This window comes from Bombina bombina, chromosome 3 (assembly GCF_027579735.1).
Source record: "Bombina bombina isolate aBomBom1 chromosome 3, aBomBom1.pri, whole genome shotgun sequence".
Lineage (NCBI taxonomy): Eukaryota > Metazoa > Chordata > Amphibia > Anura > Bombinatoridae > Bombina > Bombina bombina.
Window position 1 is genome coordinate 1,155,088,474 of NC_069501.1, and position 24,940 is coordinate 1,155,113,413.

The 24,940-nt window shown below is 43.2% G+C and overlaps 1 protein-coding gene and 1 non-coding gene across 4 annotated transcripts in view; both read left to right on the forward strand.

Annotated features, from left to right (window-relative positions):
* The window catches only part of CWF19L2 (CWF19 like cell cycle control factor 2), an 803,233-nt gene that overhangs the window by 46,425 nt on the left and 731,868 nt on the right, over positions 1 to 24,940 (forward strand). The window lies entirely within an intron of this gene.
* Positions 17,483 to 17,597, forward strand: LOC128655115 (U5 spliceosomal RNA). Its single transcript, XR_008401670.1, has one exon. It is a non-coding gene; the product is annotated as a U5 spliceosomal RNA (small nuclear RNA).

The window sequence follows — 24,940 nt, forward strand, 5'->3', positions numbered from 1 at the left end:
TATGATGACCTTTTTTCCTACACAAAACAGGGTGGATTTGATCTAAAGGGACACTGAACCCAAATTTTTTCTTTCGTGATTCAGATACAGAATGCAATTTCTCTTGTAAGGTGTATCCACACCACGGATCATCCATTACTTGTGGGATATTCTCATTCCCAACAGGAAGTTGCAAGAGGACACCCTCAGCAGAGCTGTCTATTTAGCTCCTCCCCTAACTGCCATATCCAGTCATTCTCTTGCAACTCTCAACAAACATGGAGGTAGTAAGAGAGAAGTGGTGAAATGTAGCTGTTATTTTACTTCAATCAAAAGTTTATTATTTTTAAATGGTACCGGAGTTGTACTATTTTGTTCCAGGCAGAAAAATAAAAGAATCTGCCTGTAATTTCTATGATCTTAGCAGGTTGTAACTAAGATCCATTGCTGTTCTCACACATGACTGAAGAGAGAGATAACTTCAGCGGGGGAATGGCGTGCAGGTTATCCTGCTATGAGGTATGTGCAGTTAAGATTTTTCTAGAAGATGTGAATGCTAGAAAATGCTGCTGATGCCAAATTTATGTAAGGTAAGCCTGAATACAGTGATTTAATAGCGACTGGTATCATGCTTACTTTCTGAGGTAATACTCTTTTATATTTACAATATAAAACGTTTGCTGGTATGTTTAAACGTTTTTATATATACTTTGGTGAAAACTTTATTGGGGCCTAGTTTTTTTCCACATGGCTGGCTTAAATTTGCCTAGAAACAGTTTCCTGAGGCTTTCCACTGTGTTACTATGAGTGGGAGGGGCCTAATTTAGCACTTTTTTGCGCAGTAACTTTTACAGACTGAGACATCCAGCTTCCTCCAGGAGTCCCCTGAATGCTATAGGACATCTCTAAAGGGCTCTTAGGCTTTCCAAAATCGTTTGTTGGGGAAGGTAGGCCCACAGCAAGGCTGTGGCAGTTTGGTGTGACTGTTAAAAAACGTCTATATCGTTTTTTTTTTATCCGTTTTTTGAACTAAGGGGTTAATCATCCATTTGCAAGTGAGTGCAATGCTCTGTTAGCTTAATATACACACTGTAAAAATTTAGTTTGATTTACTGCCTTTTTCACTGTTTTTCAAATTCTGACAAAATTTGTTTCTCTTAAAGGCACAGTACCGTTTCTTATATTTGCTTGTTAACTTGATTTAAAGTGTTTTCCAAGCTTGCTAGTCTCATTGCTAGTCTGTACAAACATGTCTGACATAGAGGAATCTCCTTGTTCATTATGTTTAAAAGCCATTGTGGAACCCCCTCTTAGAATGTGTACCAAATGTACTGATTTCACTTTAAGCAATAAAGATCATATTCTGTCTTTAAAAAATTTATCACCAGAGGAATCTGATGAGGGGGAAGTTATGCCGACTAACTCGCCCCACGTGTCAGACCCTTTGACTCCCGCTCAAGGGACTCACGCTCAAATGGCACCAAGTACATCTAGGGTGCCCATAGCGTTTACTTTACAAGACATGGCGGCAGTCATGGATAATACACTGTCAGCGGTATTAGCCAGACTACCTGAATTTAGAGGAAAGCGAGATAGCTCTGGAGTTAGACGAAGTACAGAGCATACTGACGCTTTAAGAGCTATGTCTGATACTGCCTCACAATATGCAGAAGCTGAAGGAGAGCTTCTTTCTGTGGGTGATGTTTCTGACTCAGGGAAGATGATGCAACCTGATTCTGATATCTCTACATTTAAATTTAAGCTTGAACACCTCCGCGTGTTACTCAGGGAGGTTTTAGCTGCTCTGAATGACTGTGATACAATTGCAGTCAAAGAGTGAGGGTATGTGTGTATATTTATGAATCCTCTGAAAAACGTATGTAACTTGTAGTTCGTTAAATAGCCCTTCCGTATACCACCACAAGCCAGCACAATCTTTATGCTTTACATCGAAAGGTTACTGCACTTTAATAAGACTCTACGCTATGGGTGAAAGGACCTCCCGCTCTACTCGCGGTGCAATAGAGAGCTATGCTCCCTACCTAACTCACCCCAAATCAGCGTGTCTACAGTGCGAACCTCTGTGCGAACCTCTTCGACGGGCGTCCAGCTCCTTGGCGTTCTCAAGCGGTTACGGGCGCTTCTCTGATGACGTCACTATTGGATCGCCTGAAGCCTGCAGGGATACAGCGGAGGTACTGGCAGCATACCAATCCTGTCCTGGATTAAACTTGGATCTGCTGGGAAGGTAGCAAGAGCAATAAAGAAAAGAGTCGATCCAATTCCAGGGTAAAACCGAGCTTTATTCCATCAAATGATTTAAAACACAGATACAAGAAGCACCTTGGCAATGTGAGTTGCAGCAGGCAGAGCACCGGCTTACGCGTTTCGGCTTAGTGAGCCGTAATCATAGCCTGATGTGCTATTGCCTTTCTCACATTATAAAGGCACAGAACATGTTTCTATTGGCTAACATTTAAAATTGGTAAAACAATTAATTGTCTGCTGCAACAATTAACATTTTAACAGCTACAGATTTGGATTTACCTCCAACAAATAGATCAAATATCATGTTAAATAATATACAATTTAAAGGTTATGCATTATGCTATTTACAAACCATTTTTGGTAAGAACTTTGTTATTCTCAAACTTAAACGTATTACTAATAGTAACATTAATCTGTTGTATAGGGGCACTTTTGTATACCTTCAGTGTATTTGTTATAGTTTGCAAATTCTAACATTAATCTATGTGTAATTCCCTTGACTTATTGATACTATAGGCACCTATTCTTCTTACTCAAAAAATGACTATCACTTTAGTCTGGCTAGTTACCTTTAGATACTGTGAAAATAATTCTAGAGATTATATATATCTCTCTGGACCTAAAATAATTAGTCATTAAAACATCCCTAAATAATGTTTTCACATAGAACATTAAAACATTTTGGACTATTTTGATGTTCTCCTATTGAAAAGCAGTTTCTCATTTGTACTATACATAAACAAAAATAAATATGTAGTTATTAGTACAAATTAATATAAAGTAAAAAGACTTTGATTTGATAGATATTAGATATTAATTTCTCTTGTTAAGTGTATCCAGTCCACGGATCATCCATTACTTATGGAATATATTCTCCTTCCCAACAGGAAGTTGCAAGAGTCCACCCACAGCAAAGCTGCTATATAGCTCCTCCCCTAACTGCCATATTCAGTCATTCTCTTGCAAGCCTCAACATAGATAGGTCGTGAGAGTCTGTGGTGATTTATACTTAGTTTATTCTTCAATCAAAAGTTTGTTATTTTTAAATGGCACCGGAGTGTGCTGTTTATCTCAGGCAGTATTTGGAAGAAGAATCTGCCTGCGTTTTTCTATGATCTTAGCAGACGTAACTGAGATCCATTTGCTGTTCTCACACATTCTGAGGAGTGAGGTACTTCAGAGGGGGAATGGCGTGCAGGTTTTCCTGCAGATAAGGTATGTGCAGTAAAATATTTTTCTAGGAATGGAATTGACTAAGAAAATACTGCTGATACCGAAGTAATGTAAGTAAAGCCTTAAATGCAGCGATAGCGACTGGTATCAGGCTTATTAATAGAGATACATACTCTTATAAAAATGTGTTCTAAAACGTTTGCTGGCATGTTTAATCGTTTTTTAACGTACATTAGTGATAACACTGTAATGTTGGTATAGCCTTAAATGCAGTAAAAGCGACTGGTATCAGGCTTATTAATAGAGATACATACTCTTGTAAAAATGTGTTTTAAAACGTTTGTTGGCATGTTTAATCGTTTTTAACATATGTTTGGTGATAAAACTTATTGGGGCCTAAGTTTTTTCCACATGGCTGGCTTAAATTTTGCATAGAAACAGTTAACTGAAGCTTCCCACTGTTGTAATATGAGTGGGAGGGGCCTAATTTAGCGCTTTTTTTGCGCAGTTAAAATTACAAAATGAATATCCAGATTCCCTCAGCAGTCCCATGAATACTACAGGACATTTCTAAAGGGCTTAAAAGACTTCCAAAATCGTTTATAGGGAAGGTAATCCACAGCTCTGCTGTGGCAGTTTTGTTGTGTCTGTTTTTAAAAACGTCTATGTCGTTTTTTTTATCTGTTTTTTGCATTAAGGGGTTAATCATCCATTTGCAAGTGGGTGCAATTCTCTGTTACCTTATTACATGTTCTGTAAAAATGTAGTTTGTTTTACTGCCTTTTTTCACTGTTTTTCAAATTTTGACAAAATTTGTTTCTCTTAAAGGCACAGTAACGTTTGTTATATTTGCTTGTTAACTTGATTTAAAGTGTTTTCCAAGCTTATTAGTCTCATTATTAGTCTGTTCTAACATGTCTGACATAGAGGAAGCTCTGTGTTCATTATGTTTTAAAGCCATGGTGGAACCCCATCTTAGAATGTGTACCAGATGTACTGATTTCATGTTAAACAATAAAGATCATTTTTTGTCTTTAAAAACATTATCACCAGAGGATTCTGTCGTGGGGGTAGTTATGCCGACTAACTCTCCCCACGTGTCAGACCTTTTGACTCCCGCTTTAGGGACTCACGCTCAAATGGCTCCAAGTACATCAAGGGCACCCATAGCGTTTATTTTACCAGGGGATTCTGTCGAGGGGAAAGTTATGCCGATTAACTCTCCCCACGTGTCAGACCCTTCGACTCCCGCTTCAGGGACTCACGCTCAAATGGCGCCAAGTACATCAAGGGCGTCCATAGCGTTTATTTTACAAGACATGGAAAAGGTGGTGAATAATACTCTGGCAGCAGTATTAGTCAGACTACCTGAAATTAAAGGAAAGCAGATAGCTCTGGGGGTAGATACAGAGCATACAGACGCTTTAAGAACCATGTATGATACTACCTCACAATGCTTAGTCTGTGGGTGATTTTTTTGACTCAGAGAATATGATTTAACCTGATTCTGATATTTCTACATTTAAAATTTATGCTTGAGAACCTCCACTTGTTGCTCAGGGAGGCTTTGGCTGCTCTGAATGAATGTGTACAATCGCAGGGCCAGAGAAATTGTGTAGACTGGATAAATAATATGCAGTGCCGGTGTGTACTGAGGTTTACTAAAAAAATTTTTTTTAATAAGGAATGGGATAGACCAGGTGTGCCGTTCTCTTCCCCTCCTATTTTTTAGAAGAATGTTTTCTAATAGTTCCCACCACACGGGACTTCTGGCAGACAGTTCCTAAGGTGGAGAGAAGAGTTTCTACTCTAGCTAAGCGTACCACTACCTCTGGCGAGGACAGTTGTGCTTTTTAGATCCAATGGATAAAAAATGTTTATTCAACAGGGTTTTATCCTGCAGCCCCTTGCATACATTGCTTCTGTCACTGCTGCTGCGGCGTTCTGGGTTGAGTCTCTTGATGAGGCTTTACAGTTAGCGACTCTATTGGATGAATATATTTGACAAGCTTATGCTAGCCAATTCCTTTGTTTTCTGATGCCTTTGTTCATTTGACTTGACTAACGGCTAAGAATTCTGTTTTTTACTATACTGGCGCGCAGAGCGCTATGGCTTATATCATGGTCAGCTGTCGTGACTTTAATAAATAAGCTACTTAACTTCCCTTCAAGGGGCAGACCCTATTCGGGCCTGGTGTGAAGGAGATTATTGCTTATATCACTGGAGGAAAAGGTCATGCCCTTCCTCAGGATAGGAATCAAGGGCCAAAAAAGGTCTAATTTTCGTGCCTTTTAAAACTTCAGGGCAGGTGTGGCATCCACTTCCTCTAAGGCAAAACAAGAGGGAATATTTGCTCAGTCCAAGGCGGTCTGGAGACAATTGGACCTGGAACAAAGATAAGCAGGCCAAGGAGCCTGCTGCTGCCTCTAAGGCAGCATGAAGGAACGGACCCCTATCCGGTAACGGATCCTATAGGGGGCAGACTTTCATTCTTCGCCCGGGCGTGGGCAAGAGATGCCCAGGATCCCTAGGCATTGGAATTTATATCCCAGAGATATCTTCTGGATTTCAAAGATTCCCCCCCAAAAAAAAGGGGAGATTTCGCCTTTCACAATTATCTGCAAACCAGATAAAGAAGGAGGCATTCTTACATTGTGTACGAGATCCATCCAGTTCCAAGAGAGGAACAGGGACAGAGTTTTTACTCAAATCTGTTTGTGGTTCCCAAGGTGAGGGAACCTTCAGACCTATTTTGGATCTAAAGATCTTAAACAAATTCCTCAGAATTCCGTCATTTAAGATGGAAACTATTCGTACCATCTTAACTATGATCCTGGAGAGTCAATAGAGGACTACAATGGATTTGAAGGATGCTTATCCTCACATTGTGATGCATAAAGATCACCTTCGTTTTTCAGGTTTGCCTTTCTAGACAGGCATTACCAGTTTGTAGCTCTTTCCTTTGGGATATCTACAGCCCCAAGAATCTTTATGGAGGTTCTGGGGTCGCTTTGGCTGTCCTTAGGCCGCGGGGCATAGAAGTGGCCCCTTAGTTAGACGACATCCTGATACAGGCGTCAAACATCCAAATTGCCAAGTCTCATACGGACGTAGTACTGGCATTTCTGAGATCACATGGGTGGAAAGTGAACAAGGAAAGAGTTCTCTATCCCCAATCTCAAGGGTTTCCCTCCTAGGGACTCTGATAGATTCTGTAGAAATGAAAATTTACCTGACGGAGTCCAGGTTGTCAAAGTTTCTAAATTTCTGCCGTGTTTTTCATCCCATCCGCGCCCTTCGGTGGCTCAGTACATGAATGAAATCGGCTTAATAGGTAGCGGCAAGGGACATAGTACCGTTTGCACGTCTACATTTCAGACCGCTGCAACTATGCATGCTCAGTCAGAGGAACGGGAATTACACAGATTTGTCCCCCTGTTGAACCTGGACCAAGAGACCAGAGATTCTCTTCTCTGGTGACTATGTCGGGTCCATCTGTCCAAGGGTATGACCTTCCGCAGGTCAGATGGGACAATTGTTACAATGGATGCCAGCCTTTTAGGTTGGGATGCAGTCTGGAACTCCCTGAAGGCTCAGGGATAGTGGACTTAGGAGGAGACCCTCCTTCTAATAAATATTCTGGGAGTGATATTCCATGCTTTTCAGACTTGGCCTCAGTTAGCAACTCTGAGGTACATCATACTCAGTCGGACAATATACACGACTGTGGCTTACATCAGCCATCAAGGGGGAACAGACGTTCCCTAGTGATGTTAGAAGTCTTACAATAATTCACTGGACAGAGACTCACTCTTGTCTATCAGCTATCCATATCCCAGGTGTTGAGAACTGGGAGGTGGATTTTCTAAGTCGTCAGACTTTTCTTCCGGGGGAGTGGGATTTCCTCCGGAGGTCAAGACCAAGCAGGAGAGGGCTTTGGTGTTTTTTACAGCGTCTGCGTAGCCACGCAGGACCTGGTATGCAGATCTGGTGGACATGTCATCCTTTCCATCACGGTCTCTGCTTCTGAGACAGGTCCCTCTACCTCAGGGTCCTTTCAACCATCTAAATAGAATCAATCTGAGATGGACTGCCTGGAGACTGAACGCTTGATGTTATCAAAGCATGGCTTCTCCGAGTCAGTCATTGATACCTTAATACAGACATGAAAGCCTGTCTCTAGGAAAATTGAACATAGATATGGTGTAAATATCTGATTGTTATGAATCCAAGGGTTACTCATGGAGTAAAGCCTGGATTCCCAGGATATTATCTTTTCTCCAAGATGTTTTTGAGAAAAGGGTTGTCAGCTAATTCCTTAAAAGGGACAGATTTTTGCTCTGTCTGTTTTTTGCACCAGCGTCTGGCAGGTATTCTAGACGTTCAGGCATTTGGTCAGGCTTTGGTTAGATCCAAGCCTGTGTTTAAAACTGTTGCTCCACCATGGAGCTTAAACCTGGTTCTTAAGGCTCTTCAAGAAGTTCCGTTTTGAACCTTTTTTGTTCCATAGATATCAATCTTTATCTTGGAAAGTTCCTTTTGGGTAGCTATTTCCTCGACTCGTAGAGTCTCCAAGTTATCTGTGTTACAATGTGATTCTCCTTATCTGGTCCTTCGTACGGATAAGGTAGTCCTGCGTACCAACCTGGGTTTTTTCCTAAGGTGGTATCTAACAAGAACATCACTCAAGAGATAGTTGTTCCATGCTTGTATCCTAATCCTTCCTCAAAGAAGGAACGTCTATTACACAATATTGGACGTGGTTTGTGCTTTAAAGTTTTACTTACAAGCTACTACAGTTTTCATCAAACGTTCACCTTGTTTGTTGTCTATTCTGGACAGAGGAGAGGTCAAAAGACTTCAGCAGCCTCTCTGTCTTTTTGGTTAAAAAGCATAATTCATTTAGCTTATGAGACTGCTGGACAGCAGCCTCCTGAAGGGATTGCAGCTCATTCTACTAGAGCTGTGGTTTTCACTTGGGCCTTTTTTAAATGTGGCTTCTGTTGAACAGATTTACAAGACGGAGTCTTGGTCTGCGCTTCATACTTTTTCAAATTTAACAAATTTGATACCTTGCTTCTTCGGAGGCTATTTTTGGGAGAAAGGGTTTTTTTTTAATAGGCAGTGGTAACTTCCGTTTAAGTACCTGCCTTGTCCCTCCCATCATCCGTGTACTTTAGCTTTGGTATTGGTATTCCATAAGTAATGGATGATCCGTGGACTGGATACACTTAACAAGAGAAAACATAATTTATGCTTACCTGATAAATTTATTTCTCTTGTAGTGTATCCAGTCCACGGCCCGCCCTGTCACTTTAAGGCAGGTAATTTTTTCATTTGAACTACAGTCACCACTGCACCCTATGGTTTTTCCTTTCTCTGCATGTTTTCGGTCGAATGACTGAATATGGCAGTTAGGGGAGGAGCTATATAGCAGCTTTGCTGTGGGTGGACTCTTGTAACTTCCTGTTGGGAAGGAGAATATATTCCATAAGTAATGGATGATCCGTGGACTGGATACACTACAAGAGAAATAAATTTATCAGGTAAGCATAAATTATGTTTTTACTCCCAAAAATTTATCATATCATATTTTGAGTTTAATCCCTTAGGTACTCTCGTCTCTAACTGGAAAATCCAAAAGATTTCCCTTTTAGCCAGGAGTTGATCCAAGTCTCCTCTTGTTGGCAATACCACTTTCTCTATTATGCACCATTGAAAGGTGTTCAATATACCCCCATGATTGATAGAAAAATGCTGTACTAAGGGGGTGGTCGATTTGCCCACCTTTATTGTAGAAAGGTGTTCCCTAATCCTACTGCGCATGTCTCTTGAGGTTAACCCTACATATTGTAGGTGGCACTGTGTACATGAGATAAGATAAATCACGTAATTAGATTTACAATTGACACCTGATTTAATCTTAAATTCTTTGCCATTTACATATGACAAGAAATTCTGTGTAATGTTCACATACTCACATGGTTTACAGTGTCTGCTACCACACTTATATGTGCCAAGATGTGTAAGCCAAGAACTCAAAGTATTTGTAGGCATAGGTAACTGTGTAGGTGATAAAATATTACCTAGTGTGGTACTTTTCTTATAGGAACACCTAACACCCTTATAGACCAAGTTCTCCAACCTGTTGTCTGCTTTTAACATTGTAAAGTGCTTCTTTATTATATTACAGACTGAGTGATACTGGGCGCTGAATTGTGTTACAAAGTAAGCACCTTCAAATTTCTGTTTGGTAGTCTTGTGTTTTTTAGACAACAAACTTTCTCTCGGTATAGAGTTGACATCATTCCTAGCTTTTGTAATATCCTGTACTGGATACTTTCTCTCTCTAAGTCTCTTACTCAAATCTTCAGCTTCTACCTTGTACTCCCTTTCATTTGAGCAATTCCGCTTGATTCTTGAAAATTGTCCTTTGGCAATTGCATACCTTATCTGTCTGGGATGGCTACTTCTGCCATGTAACAAATTACATACAATTGCAGTGCCAGAGAAATTGTGTAGACTGGATAAATACTATGCAGTGCCGGTGTGTACTGATGTTTTTCTAATACCTAAAAGGTTTACAGAAATTATTACTAAGGAATGGGATAGACCAGGTGTGCCGTTCTCTCCCCCTCCTATTTTTAGAAAAATGTTTCCAATAGACGCCACCACACGGGACTTATGGCAGACAGTTCCTAAGGTGGAGGGAGCAGTTTCTACTCTAGCAAAGCGTACTACTATCCCTGTCGAGGACAGTTGTGCTTTCTTAGATCCAATGGATAAAAAGTTAGAGGGTTACCTTAAGAGCCAATTCTTTTGTTTCTGATGCCATTGTTCATTTGACTAAACTAACGGCTAAGAATTCTGGTTTTGCTATCCAGGCGCGTAGAGCGCTATGGCTTAAATCATGGTCAGCTGACGTTACTTCAAAGTCTAAGCTGCTTAAAATTCCCTTCAAGGGGCAGACCCTATTCGGGCCTGGTTTGAAGGAGATTATTGCTGATATCACTGGAGGAAAAGGTCATGCCCTTCCTCAGGATAGGTCCAAATCAAGGGCCAAACAGTCTAATTTTCGTGCCTTTCGAAACTTCAAGGCAAGTGCGGCATCAACTTCCTCTAATGCAAAACAAGAGGGAACTTTTGCTCAGTCCAAGACGGTCTGGAGACCTAACCAGACCTGGAACAAGGGTAAGCAGGCCAAAAAGCCTGCTGCTGCCTCTAAGACAGCATGAAGGAACGGCCCCCTATCCGGTAACGGATCTAGTAGGGGGCAGACTTTCGCTCTTCGCCGAGGTGTGGGTAAGAGATGTCCAGGATCCCTGGGCGTTGGAAATTATATCCCTGGGATATCTTCTGGACTTCAAGGCTTCCCCCCCAAAAGGGAGATTTCACCTTTCACAATTATCTGCAAACCAGGTAAAGAGAGAGGCATTCTTACACTGTGTACAAGACCTCCTAGTTATGGGAGTGATCCATCCAGTTCCAAAGGAGGAACAGGGACAGGGATTTTACTCAAATCTGTGTGTAGTTCCCAAAAAAGAGGGAACCTTCAGACCAATTTTGGATCTAAAGATCTTAAACAAATTCCTCAGAGTTCCATCATTCAAGATGGAGACTATTCGTACCATCCTACCTATGATCCAGGAGGGTCAATACATGACTACAGTGGATTTAAAGGATGCTTATCTTCACATTCCGATACACAAAGATCATCATCGGTTTCTCAGGTTTGCCTTCCTAGACAGGCATTACCAGTTTGTAGCTCTTCCCTTTGGGTTAGCTACAGCCCCAATAATTTTTACGAAGGTTCTGGGGTCGCTTCTGGCGGTCCTAAGGCCGCGGGGCATAGCAGTGGCCCCTTATTTAGACGACATCCTGATTCAGGCGTCAAACTTCCAAATTGCCAAGTCTCATACGGATATAGTGTTGGCATTTCTGAGGTCACATGGGTGGAAGGTGAATGAGGAAAAGAGTTCTCTATCCCCCCTCACAAGAGTTTCCTTCCTAGGGACTCTGATAGATTCTGTAGAAATGAAAATTTACCTGACGGAGTCCAGGTTATCAAAACTTCTAAATTCCTGCCGTGTTCTTTATTCCATTCCTCGCCCTTCGGTGGCTCAGTGCATGGAAGTAATCTGCTTAATAGTAGCGGCAATGGACATAGTGCCGTTTGCACGCCTACAACTCAGATCGCTGCAACTCTGCATGCTCAGTCAGTGGAATGGGGATTACACAGATTTGTCCCCTTTACTAAATATGGATCAAGAGACCAGGGATTCTCTTCTCTGGTGGCTATCTCGGGTCCATCTGTCCAAAGGTATGACCTTTCGCAGGCCAGATTGGACAATTGTAACGACAGATGCCAGCCTTCTAGGTTGGGGTGCAGTCTGGATCTCCCTGAAGGCTCAGGGATCGTGGACTCAGGAGGAGTCACTCCTTCCAATAAACATTCTGGAACTAAGAGCGATATTCAATGCTCTTCAGGCTTGGCCTCAGCTAGCGACAATGAGGTTCATCAGATTTCAGTCAGACAACATCACGACTGTGGCTTACATCAACCATCAAGGGAGAACAAGGAGTTCCCTAGCAATGTTAGAAGTCTCAAAGATAATTCGCTGGGCAGAGATTCACTCTTGCCACCTATCAGCTATCCATATCCCAGGTGTAGAGAACTGGGAGGCGGATTTTCTAAGTCGACAGACTTTTCATCCGGGGGAGTGGGAACTCCATCCGGAGGTGTTTGCACAATTGGTTCATCGTTGGGGCAAACCAGAACTGGATCTCATGGCGTCTCGCCAGAATGCCAAGCTTCCTTGTTACGGATCCAGGTCCAGGGACCCCAAGGCAATGCTGATAGATGCTCTAGCAGCGCCTTGGTCCTTCAACCTGGCTTATGTGTTTCCACCGTTTCCTCTGCTCCCTCGTCTGATTGCCAAGATCAAGCAGGAGAGAGCATCAGTGATCTTGATAGTGCCTGCGTGGCCACGCAGGACTTGGTATGCAGATCTAGTGGACATGTCATTTTTTCCACCATGGACTCTGCCGCTGAGACAGGACCTTCTACTTCAAGGTCCTTTCAACCATCCAAATCTAATTTCTCTGAGGCTGACTGCCTGGAGATTGAACGCCTGATTTTATCAAAGCGTGGTTTCTCCGAGTCAGTCATTGATACCTTAATTCAGGCACGATAGCCTGTCACCAGGAAAATCTATCATAAGATATGGCGTAAATATCTTTATTGGTGTGAATCCAAGGGCTACTCATGGAGTAAGGTCAGGATTCCCAGGATATTATCTTTTCTCCAAGAAGGATTGGAGAAAGGATTGTCAGCTAGTTCCTTAAAGGGACAGATTTCTGCGCTATCTATTCTTTTGCACAAGCATCTAGCGGATGTCCCAGACGTTCAGGCATTTTGTCAGGCTTTAGTTAGAATCAAGCCTGTTTTTAAACCTGTTGCTCCACCTTGGGGCTTACATTTGGTTCTTAAAGTTCTTCAGGGGGTTCCGTTTGAACCTCTTCATTCCATAGATTTTTTGGTAGCTATTTCCTCTGCTCGTAGAGTTTCCGAGTTATCTGCCTTACAATGTGATTCTCCTTATCTGATCTTCCATGCAGACAAGGTAGTTCTGCGTACCAAACCTGGGTTTTTACCTAAGGTGGTATCTAATAAGAATATCAATCAAGAGATTTTTGTTCCGTCTTTGTGTCCTAATCCTTCTTCAAAGAAGGAACGTCTATTACACAATGTGGACGTGGTTCGTGCTTTAAAGTTTTACTTACAAGCTACTAAAGATTTTCGTCAAACATCTGCTTTGTTTGTTGTCTACTCTGGACAGAGGAGAGGTCAAAAGGCTTCGGCAACCTCTTTCTTTTTGGCTAAGAAGCATAATGAGACTTAGCCTATGAGACTGCTGGCCAGCAGCCTCCAGAAAGGATTCCAGCTCATTCTACTAGAGCTGTGGCTTCCACACGGGCCTTTAAAAATGAGGCTTCTGTTGAACAGATTTGCAAGGCGGCAACTTGGTCTTCGCTTCATACTTTTTCAAAATTCTACAAATTTGATACTTTTGCTTCTTCGGAGGCTATTTTTGGGAGAAAGGTTTTACAGGCAGTGGTACCTTCCGTTTCAGTACCTGCCTTGTCCCTCCCTTCATCCGTGTACTTTAGCTTTGGTATTGGTATCCCACAAGTAATGGATGATCCGTGGACTGGATACACCTTACAAGAGAAAACATAATTTATGCTTACCTGATAAATTTATTTTTCTTGTGGTGTATCCAGTCCACGGCCCGCCCTGTCATTTTAAGGCAGGTATTTTTTCATTTTTAAACTACAGTCACCACTGCACCCTATGATTTCTCCTTTCTCTGTTTGTTTTCGGTCGAATGACTGGATATGGCAGTTAGGAGAGGAGCTATATAGACAGCTCTGCTGTGGGTGTCCTCTTGCAACTTCCTGTTGGGAATGAGAATATCCCACAAGTAATGGATGATCCGTGGACTGGATACACCACAAGAGAAATACATTTATCAGGTAAGCATAAATTATGTTTTTAAGCAACTTTCTAATTTACTCTTATTATCAATTGTTCTTCGTTCTCTTGCTATCTTTATTTCAAAAAGAAGGCATCTAAGCTATTTTTTGGTTCAGACACTGGACAGCACTTGTTTATTGGTCGGTTAAATTAATCCTCCAATCAGCAAGAACACCCCAGGTTGTTCACCAAAAATGGTCCGGCATCTAATCTTACATTCTTGCTTTTCAAATAAAGATACCAAGAGAATGAAGAAATTTTGATAATAGGAGTAAATTAGAAAGCTGCTTAAAAATGCATGCTCTATCTGAATCCCCCCAAAAAAATAAAATTTGGGTTCAGTGTCCCTTTAAATCAAATTTAAATCAATTTAAATCATGGTTTTCATTTTTAAAATCATAACTTTTCAGATTATTTTTCCAGTAAATCAGACCATTACTGATTTTGTTATATATCATTAAAAATGCATAGATAGATTATTGAAATTAATGAAGGAAATTATTGGGAGGTGAACTATCTTCAGTTTAATCATTCATATTAGATCAACTTTTCAGCTATACTTTATTGGAAGGAGAAAAATAATGATTACCTTAATAATACCAATTTAACCCCTTTTTTTTTTTTTTTACTCCCCCCCCCCCCCAGATCCCCAAGACTTATACCGTTGGAAAGGTTAGGCGATTACATTTCCAACGGTGGGTCTTGGGGGTCTGTTGCTGCTTAGATGCCTTCTAAGCAGCATGCCCCCTTTCCCTATACTTTGTATTGTTAATTTTAAATAAAGTTGCGCGGTGACATCATCACGTCATTGTTTGTGACGTCACCGCACGTAACGGGAAGCCCTGGCGATTCGTGTCACTATACAGGCTGGATCGCCGGGGTGGGAGCCCCCAGATTGCTCAAAAGGTGGTTGAGTGCTAGTGACGGCTCTGAGCCGTTGTTAGTACTCAAGGTGTTAAATAGTTTTATTTAAATAAAACAACATTATTTCATTTTTAATGCTTGTCGCTCCCTCCTTTCACTTTGTTCCTTGTGCAGATCTATTCCACTCCAAACAATCTTCTATTCAGTGAGCTTCTGGAAACTTAGTTTGGATTGATTCTGTGTACATAGATTTGCAGGGGAGCAATGGCATTTAAGGGACAGAAAAGGCAAAATTAAACTTTCATGATTCAGAAAGAAAAGCAATTTTCTTCTTAAACGGGGAGAGTCCACAGCTGCTTTCATTACTTTTGGTAATTCAGAACCTGGCTACCAGGAGGAGGCAAAGACACCCCAGCCAAAGGCTTAAATACCTCCCCCACTTCCCTCATCCCTCAGTCATTCTTTGCCTTTCGTCACAGCAGGTTGGCAGAGAAGTGTCGGAAGATTAAAGATAGTCTCTAATGGATGGTAGTACTTTTCGAAATGGGACTGGAGTTTAAAGTAATCCTGTCAGCCTCTCAGTGACCGCATGGATGAATGTTAGAGTCCGGAGATGTAGGGAGAGTTTTTCTGTGAAACCATCCCGACTCATGTTAACAGCTCCTTAGCAATCAGCGTTGATGAGTTTCGCTACCTGCTTTCTTCATTTCAGGGTTTTTTCCCTGTTTTGTTTGCCATGTGCTGCTGGCAGCCATTTTACTCACCTCTCTTGCTGACTCTGGTGCATACTGTGCGATGCTTCTCATTTCCTGCACTTCCTTTTATGGCCAGACTGGTATACATCATCCGTGTGAGACAGGATGCATTCTCAGAATTGTGATGTCATCATTTATTATTTAAAGGGCCTCTGTTCAGTATGTTTTTTTCTATTAATAAAGGTGTGATTATTTTTGCACTTCTCGCCTCAGTCTGATTCCTGGCACCCTGACACTTCACTCAAGTCTATGTCTGTAGCGAGGCTATTATCTGTCACACTTGAAGGGCTTTGTTCCTGTTCCACGGCATAGATTCCGGTAAGATTGTTTCATTTTACTTCAAAGTGTGAGTGTAATGTAAACTAATAAGTCAGGGTCTCAGTGGGACTCCTTTATCTTTATGGAATCAAGGGTTAATATCTCCTGAGGGGTGTTATTTAACAGGGGGGACTTTAATCAAGTTTGGGATTCCATCTGCTAATATGTAGTGACGCTTGGGCTCATAGCTATATTGGAACATAACAGCCTTTTTTTGTCAGACTGCGCCGCTCTGGTGGCCATGGTGCGCTTTTATCTGTCCTGCACGGTGTACCTTGTGACTAGGTGTGGTCACGTTCTCCACTCCATTTCCATATTCCTGACCGTGGGGCAATGGAGAGAGTCTGTTTCGCTAGTTGTCTGTGTCACAGGAGGTGGTGAGTGCCCCAACCATTAGGGGTGTAAGGTGCCGTTTTTATTTTTTTACTTCTATCCATAATTTTTATCCAATTTATTGAGGAGACGGATGTCTCTGATTCAGATTCTACTTCTTGCGAAGAGTATGAGATGGCCCGGGTAATCCTCGCCCATCAGTTATGTTCCGAATGCCTCTTTAGAGTGCTTTCTTCTCCTGCAACACGGACCTTAGATTCTGCAGAGCCATTCGCCCCCATGGGGATCCCACATCACGTGAGACGCTTGCCCTAGAACCTTCCCTAGCTACGCAAGCAGGTGTCTCTAATGCCGTTACCCCTTCTCCGAAAGGTGGCTTGTTTCCTCCAGAGGTTACAGCATGGTTCTGCATGGCCATATCTATGGTTTTAGCGCATTTACATCTTCCTGAGAGGGAGGTGTTGATGAGATACTGTCCGTGTTCTGTTAACCAGGGCTCGTCAGGCGTGAGATCATCTGGGTCAGATCAGCCATCTGGGGAAGTGGTTTCCTCTGAAGCTTCAGGGGCCCAACCCTCGGGGTCGGGGTCGTCAGTTGCCCCGGCGGAGGTAAGTCTTGCTTTTCGTTATAGACTGGCACGCCTTTTTGTCCTACTGCGACATGTTTTGGCGGTGCTGGAGGATCCCATTCCTAATGTGTTGAGGGATCCTCAGTCTTCTGTTCCAGATGGAAAGCTGGGTTAGATGTGGGGGGATGAAGTTAATCTCCTTGTCATCTCTAATTTACTTTCTTTTTGGGGTATCTTATTCCAGTCCATGGCTTCGGGAGAATAGGGTCTCTGATTGGCTGGTCCTGTTAGTGTGCCCATTCTTCTTGGGCATTCACCTGCGGGTGCTGGCCTCTTTTTCTTTGATCTGGTAGGATGTATTTCTTTCTTTTTGAGAAGCTCATGTCTGTTATAATTTTTCAGTTGGGAAACATTTGATAATTTGATACTAGCAATTTTGTGATTTCCCGCGGAAGTTGCATGTTAAGGTGTTAGTACATTGCTATGTCTATAGTTCCTTTTGTCAATTCCTATTGAGGTTTCAATTTTTCTGTGGCCTGGGTCAGTTCTGAGTTCCCTATGTAGCAGACTGGTCCTGGTCGGAGCGCTATTTTCTGTTCCTTAAGGTCTTTATCATCCACTTGGTGCCGGTATAACTGGCTGTCTTGGTTGGGTGGTGATTTGCTCACTCGGATGAGGAGTTTGTTATACTCTGATTTCTCTTCAGATCGAATAAAGCTTTCACCTTTACTAAAGATTTCCGTGGAGAGGAACATCCATGAGTTTAAAAAAAATAAAATATTGTTTCTTGTTGTTGAGACTCTGTCCCTTGCTGGGCTAAAACATGGTAGAGGAGGCCTTTCGTTTTTTAACGTCAGGCTGGTTCTCGTTTCTTCTTTTGGGTGGGGCATCAGAGGGATTGTTGTCAGTCCTCATTGTCCTGTTCCTGATTGTTGGTGGGGTTCCAGAAGCGGATCCTGCTAAAGATTCCCTGGGGGTTCCAGAGGTCCTTTGGCCTCAGAACTAGGGTTCTCCATTCCCAATGGTACTGGAGGTTTAGATGACTCCTTAGACATCTGGAGTACCAGGTTGGGGCGATTTTTATCTCCTCTATGGTATTCTTATTGGATGTATTTTTTGAGGCCTGGATGACGGTAACTCTTCCTTAAGGGGTCGAGAAGTCTTAGGCATTCTTTTTCCCCTTCTTGGGGCTGGTTGGGGGGTCATCTGTTCTGAAAAGATCGGGCATTTATGGCCTTTTTCTTTCTACTATTGTTTCTCGTCTGCTCCCATGTTTTTGGGGCTCTGGAGAATGCATTTGTCTCTGTTGTTTCCTGGAGCTGCCCTTACTTACGATGTCTTCTCAAGCTAGATTATCTAGTTTTGAGCTCTATCTGTGGTGGGTTGTCCCTCGAGCCTTTAGGAGATATGCTCTCTGTCTCTGGGATGCTTAGCGAACGCCCAGTGTCCAAGGACCTTTGGATGTGGCTGTGGTTGCAATTCCTTGGGTACAGGTTCTCCGTATGAGGTATCCCTATGGTTCCTCAGGGGTTATTACCTTGTAGCCGGCTCTGGTTTCCGGATGTCCGGTTTTCCAGACATGTTCTTGTCTTGGATATCTGACCGTATCTCTTAGATGGGTCTTGGGTGGTTCATTCCTTCCGGTTCTGAGACTAACACTTGCCTTTTCAGAGGGTTTTGTTTTTCTCTTATCGGAGACTTGGAAATAGCATGATGGGTGGTTTAGCTTCCTAGCAAGCAGGAGATTGCAGTCGCAATCCGTTGCAGCTATTTGCACCTTAAAAGCGTGCTCAATGGCTGTTTGTTTTTCTACTGAGTCGGCTTTTGCAGCCGGATGGTTCCTCTACAATCGGTATTGCCTTTGCCGTCTGCTGCCGCACACTCCTGTGGGCGGGTGAGTGGTTATATTGGTTTTCTCCTCCCCTTAGGGAGATTGGGGCATACCACAGTATCCACCTAGTGCCTCAGAGGTCTTCCTCTGTTCAGTGGGGTTCCCCCTGCCTTGCGTGCAGGACGCCATGAAGGGTTGGATTTTGGTATAATGCCGTCACTGTTGGTTCAGTGTAGTCTCTCTTTTGCCTGGGAGTGTCCCTTCTTGTAGGGTAAGGATCGATGTCTGGGTTCTGGTACCCAAGCTCGTCCTATGTTTTGTCATAGCTTAGTTGGTTAGCATGCTAGTCTTGTTAGCAAATGGTGGAGTTGGTACTGTTCAATTTAGTTCCCCTGCTTTTCCTTACTGAGGATCTGGGTGGTCTGGGGATTGTTTTATTTCCCTGCTTTCGACATTGCCAGTCGCTTTGGTGCTGAGTCCGTTGCCTCAGAGAGGGGGTCAGAGGTTTGTCTGCTTGGTTGAGCCTGGACCGCGTATCTTACTTAGATCTTGTGATCCCTCCTTAACTGGGAGGCTTTGTGGCGTTTCCTTCCTCAGTAGGGGGCTTCATCTTCTGGTTTTAGATTCTCTCCTACTTCTTTGTTTTTCCTGGGAGGGAGTTGGTTTCCTCTATGGGAGTCCTGGTGCAGTTCCTAGCTTGGTTGGCTAGTGTTAACAGCTGGAGCCTGCTAGACGTCTGTTGCAGAGGGAAGCCTGTGGCTTCATCTGGAGCACAATAAGAATTATGATGCTTTTTTAGGTGGTTCCCGTGGGTGGTTTTTATCCCTTGGTCGCTCTTTTATAGTGCAGATTGCACACTGTGTAAGGGATGGGGTCTACTTTGTCTCTCTAGGTCTCCAGGGTTGGGACGTTACATGGTCACTTGGAGTTCTGTTCAGATAGGGGTAGGGGGTTTCTCCTACCTTGTCTTTGTTCGGTCGTTGGAGTTCGTCCTCTGTGTTTTTGTAATGTTGCAACCTTGTTTGTGCTTGGAGTTCGGCTAGGGTTCCTTTTACCCTAGCTTGTTGGTCTTTAGTTCTCTGTTGAGTTCTTCTTCTTCTTCCTCTTCCCTTCAGGGGGTATGTGGAGGTCACATTCCCTCAGGTCGGGGGTAAGTTTAAGTGTGGGCCTGGAGCCTGCGGGACTTGTCTCCTTGGAGGCTTTGTGGTCGGTGGAATCTACTGATTCTGAGCGGTCTCTAACTAGGGCCTTGCTGGTTTTAACTGAGGGGCAGTTACCTGGTCCTTTCAGGTTTTATCCTTCTTTTTCTGGTGAAGCAGTTGTTTTTGTCAGGTGTTTGGGTAATTTCAGGCTGTGGTGCCCTTCGAATGGGCCGCCTCGTCTCCCGCCCTTTTTTTACACTCAGTGTCCTCTATAGCTTGGGTATTGTTTACCCAAAAGTAATAAATGCAGCTGTGGACTCTCCCCGTTTAAGAAGAAAAACTTAAATTATGCTTACCTGATAATTTTCTTTTCTTCTGACGGGGAGAGTACACAGCTCCCCGCCAAAGTTTTTATATGGGGCGGACGTTTATTTTTTATTCTTCTGGCACCTTTTTCACCCTGATATTTCTCCTGCTGTTCCTTGTTGCCTTGGCAGAATGACTGGGGGATGAGGGAAGTGGTGGGGGGGGAAGTATTTAAGCCTTTGGCTGGGGTGTCTTTGCCTCCTCCTGGTGGCCAGGTTCTGAATACCCAAAAGTAATGAATGCAGCTGTGTACTCAACCTGTCAGAAGAAAAGAAAATTATCAGGTAAGCATAATTTTAAGTTTTTTAACATTTTTTTCCAATTTACTTCTGTTATCTAATTTGCTTTGTTCTATTCTTATCCATTATTGAAAAGCATACATAGGTAGGCTCAGAAGCAAAGCACCATTGTGAGCTAGCTGCTTTTCACTGTTTCACCCAATGTATTCAGCTAGGCCCCAATATAGCATTGCTTTCCTTCAACAAAGGATGTAAAGAGTATGAAGCAAATTTTAAAATTGTATGCTCTATCTGAAACTCAAACATTCTTTCATGATTATTTCATTTAAGCTCTAATTCTTATCTATGTATGTTCATTTTATTTCTGCAGACACAAATTCCCAGTTTTGAGAGCTACAAAACTAATAATATGTGATTATATCTTCTAGATAGAAAAATTGCCCAAAATAATCTGACAGAAACCTCTGGGAGAGCATGACATTGTGACTGGATTAATGGAATTAATTTTCCAAAAAAAATTAAACATTACAGCCATGAATATTCAGCATCTTGCTATACAATTAAAAACTAATGTATATTTCAGGATGAATAACCTTTAGCTTATAATGTATCTTAAATAGAAACTATATTTAGATGGACTTTTCCCCAAAAAACATTTTATTCTGATTTAAATAAAAATAAAATCTCCTTTTTTTTTAAATCATTGATTTTCTATCTTAATACGAGGAGAGTCCACGGCTTCATTACTTACTTTTGGGAAATACAGAACCTGGCCACCAGGAGGAGGCAGAGACACCCCAGCCAAAGGCTTAAATACCTCCCCCACTCCTCTCATCCCCCCAGTCATTCTTTTCCTTTCGTCACAGGAGGATGGCAGAGAAGTGTCAGAAGATTCAGAGTAGTCTCTTAGGGTAGTACTCTTCGGAATGGGACTGGAGTTTTAAGGAGCAATGCTACAACACTGTCAAACTTGAGAGGCCATGTTCCTGTTCCACGGCATAGATTCTGGTAAGATCGTTTAATTTTTTTTTATACCTGTAATGATAACGCAAAAAGACAGGGTCACAGTGTGACTCCTTTTATCTGTACAGAATCAAGGGTTAATATCTCCGGAAGGTGATTATTGAACAGAGGGGGATTTATACTTGATTACTTTATTGGGTTTTTTTGCTGCGACATGTGTGAGATGTGGCTCTGCAATGTGTGAACAGTCAGGTTCTTTCTTCATTTTGATTACTGCGCAGCCTGTTTAGTTTGGCACGCTTTTTCTCGGCTGCAGGGGCGGTCCTGCATGGCACTGCATGTGACCGGGTGTGGCCTCATTCTCTTCCTTTTCCTGACTGTCGGTTACAGGAGACGAATGCGGTTTCTCTGTGGGTCTGTGTCATAGGAGGTGGGGAGTGCCCCGGTCATTAGGGTATAAAGGTGCCATTTATTTTTTCTATAGTCCGTATTAAATGCGCAAGCTATGGAGGGTACTCCCTCTTTGCCTAAATCTAATGCCTGTGTTTACAGTATCCACCTGCTCAACTATGTTCCACATGCCTTGATAGAATAGTGATATCTAAAAAAGAACAAGATGTTTAGTACCACTGAGCCATCCACCTCTGAGGGGCCTCTGTCCCGCGAGGTGCGTTCCCTACAATCATCTCCGCTTACACATGCAGCTCCCCAGTGCACTACTAATCCTGCAGGAGGGGCCCTGTGGCTGCCTGATTTTGCTGATCAGTTGCAAACGGCGGTGTCTCCGTTAAACATTGCTATCCTTCCCAGGGGTCATCTACTCCGTTGGATGTATCTGAGACTAGATTATCCGCTGATGCAGAGGACTCCGATACTTCGGAGGACTATTTTTTCTGGGTCGGAATCTGCAGCCTCTAAACCTCTGGCTGCCGAAGAACCAGACTTTAGGTTTAGGATGGAGTACTTATGCTTTTTATCAAAAGAGGTGTTAGCTACTCTAGAGGTTCCGGAACCGAAGTTACCGGAGGAACTTTCTATTCCTAAGCCTGATAAGGTCTATGAGGACTTTCCCGGTTCCCGTGAAGATGGCGAATATTATAAAGAATGAATGGGAGAGACTTGGTTCATCTTTATCCCCTTCTTCTTCGTTTAAGAAATGGTTCCCGGTTCCTGATTCTCAGCTAAAATTGTGAGGATCTGTCCCTAAAGTGGATTGAGTGATCTCCACTTTCGCTAAGAGCACCACTATCCCACTCGAGGATAGTTGTTTAAGGAACCCATGGATAAGAAATTAGAGACCCTGTTAAGAAAGATGTTTCAGCACACGGGGCTCGTATTTCAGCTTGCAACGGCGGTCGCTGTGGTGGCGGGAGCCGCTACCTATTGGTGTGACTCTCTGTCAGAGATGATTGAGGTGGAGACTCCACTCTGAGATACAGGAAAGAATTAAGGCCCTGAAGGTAGCTAATTCAGTTATCTGTGATGCAGTTATGCAGATTATTCGCTTGAATGCCAAGACATCAGGCTTTTCTGTTCTGGCCCGGAGGGCCCTGTGGTTGAAGTTGTGGTCTGCTGACATGACGTCCAAATCTAAATTACTTTCCCTTCCATTTAAGGGAATGGTTCTTTTCGGTCCAGGTCAAAGTCACGGGGGGCAAGGGTGCCTTTCTACCGCAGGATAAGAAGAATAAACATAAGGGTCCAAATTTTGGTCCCTTTCGTTCAGACAAGTTTCAACGACAGCAGCCTGCCACGAAGCCCGAGCAGTCCAAGGGATCTTGGAAACCATCTCAGTCTTGGAATAAAGCCAAGCAGAGCAAGAAGCCAGCCGAGACAAAATCAGCATGAAGGGGCGGCCCCCGATTCGTCTCTGGATCTCGTAGGGGGCAGACTATCTCTTTTCATGGAGGCTTAGACGAGAGACGTGCAGAATCTTTGGGTTCTGGAGGATATTGCCCAGGGTTACAGGATAGGTTTCAAAACTCACCCTCCCAAGGGCAGATTTCTCTTGTCAAATCTATCGTCAAGACCAGAGAAATGAGTTGCCTTCCTAGAGTGCGTGAGGGATCTCTCCTCTCTAGGAGTAATTGTACCGGTACCTCTAGCAGAAAGAGGTCTAGGGTACTATTCAAACCTTTTCATGGTCCCAAAGAAGAAGGGCAGGTTTCGCCCGATTCTAGACCTAAAGTGCTTAAACAAGTTTCTGTCTGTCCCATCGTTCAAGATGGAGACAATAAGGTATATTCTGCCCTTAGTTCAACAGGGTCAGTTCATGACTACGAAAGACTTGAAGGATTCTTACCTTCATGTGCCAATACACAAGGATCTCTTCAAGTTCCTAAGATTCGCTTTTCTGGACAAGTACTTCCAGTTTGTAGCTCTCCCCTTCGGTCTGGCTACTGCTCCAAAAGTCTTTACGAAAGTTCTGGGAGCTTTGCTCGCGGTGGCAAGATCCAGAGGTATTGCAGTAGCACCTTATCTGGACGACATCCTGGTCCAGGCTCTGTCCTGCCAGCTGGCAGAGGACCATTCGAGAGCTCTTCTTCTTCGATCTCATGGATGGAAGATAAACTCAGGAAAGAGTTCTCTGGTTCCCAGAGTGGAGTTCCTGGGCACAATAATAGACTCCATATCCATGCAGATATTCCTGACAGACCACAGGCATTGCAAAATTGCATCCAGCTGTCTTACCCTTCAGACCTCCTCAAGGCCATCTGTGGCCCGGTGTATTGAGGTGATTGGGCTCATGCTATCCAGTATAGATGTCATTCCATTTGCCAGGTTCCATCTACAACCTCTTCAGTTGTGCATGCTGAGGCAATAGAACGGCAATCACTCGGATCTGTCCCAACAGATATCTCTGGACAACCAGTCAAGGGAATCACTCTCTTGGTGGCTCCGTCCAGATCAGCTGTCCCAGGGGACATCCTTCCTGAGACCATCCTGGGAGATTGTGCCACAGGGCAGGTGGAATCGGGAGGAGTCACTTCTTCCGATCAACATCCTGGAACTTCGAGCGATCTTCAACGCTCTAAGGACTTGGACCCTCCTGGGTTCGTCCCAGTTCATCAGATTCCAGTCAGACCCAGTTCGTCCCAGTTCATCAGATTCCAGTCAGACATTACCTTGGTGGCTTACATCAACCATCAGGGGGGAACGAGAACCTCCCTAGCCATGAGGGAAATATCTTGGATTCTGGAGTGGGCGGAGACCCACAACTGCTCACTGTCAGCGATCTACAGACAATCATGTCATCCGGGGGAATGGTCTCTTCACCCCAAAGTGTTTGCAGAGATTTGCAACAGGTGGGGGACTCTGGAGATAGATCTCATGACGTCTAGACTCAACTTCAAGCTACTCAGATATGGGTCGCGGTCCAGAGATCCCTAGGCAGAACTGATAGATGCCTTAGCAGTGCCTTGGGGATTAAACCTAGTCTACATTTTTCCACCGTTACCACTTCTATCTCGAGTAGTGGCCCGCATCAAGCAGGAGCAAGCATCAACTATTCTGATTGCTCCGTCATGGCCACAGAGGATGTGGTTTGCGGATCTGGTGGGGATGTCATTGTCTCCTCCATTGAGGTTGCCCTGTCTCAGGGAT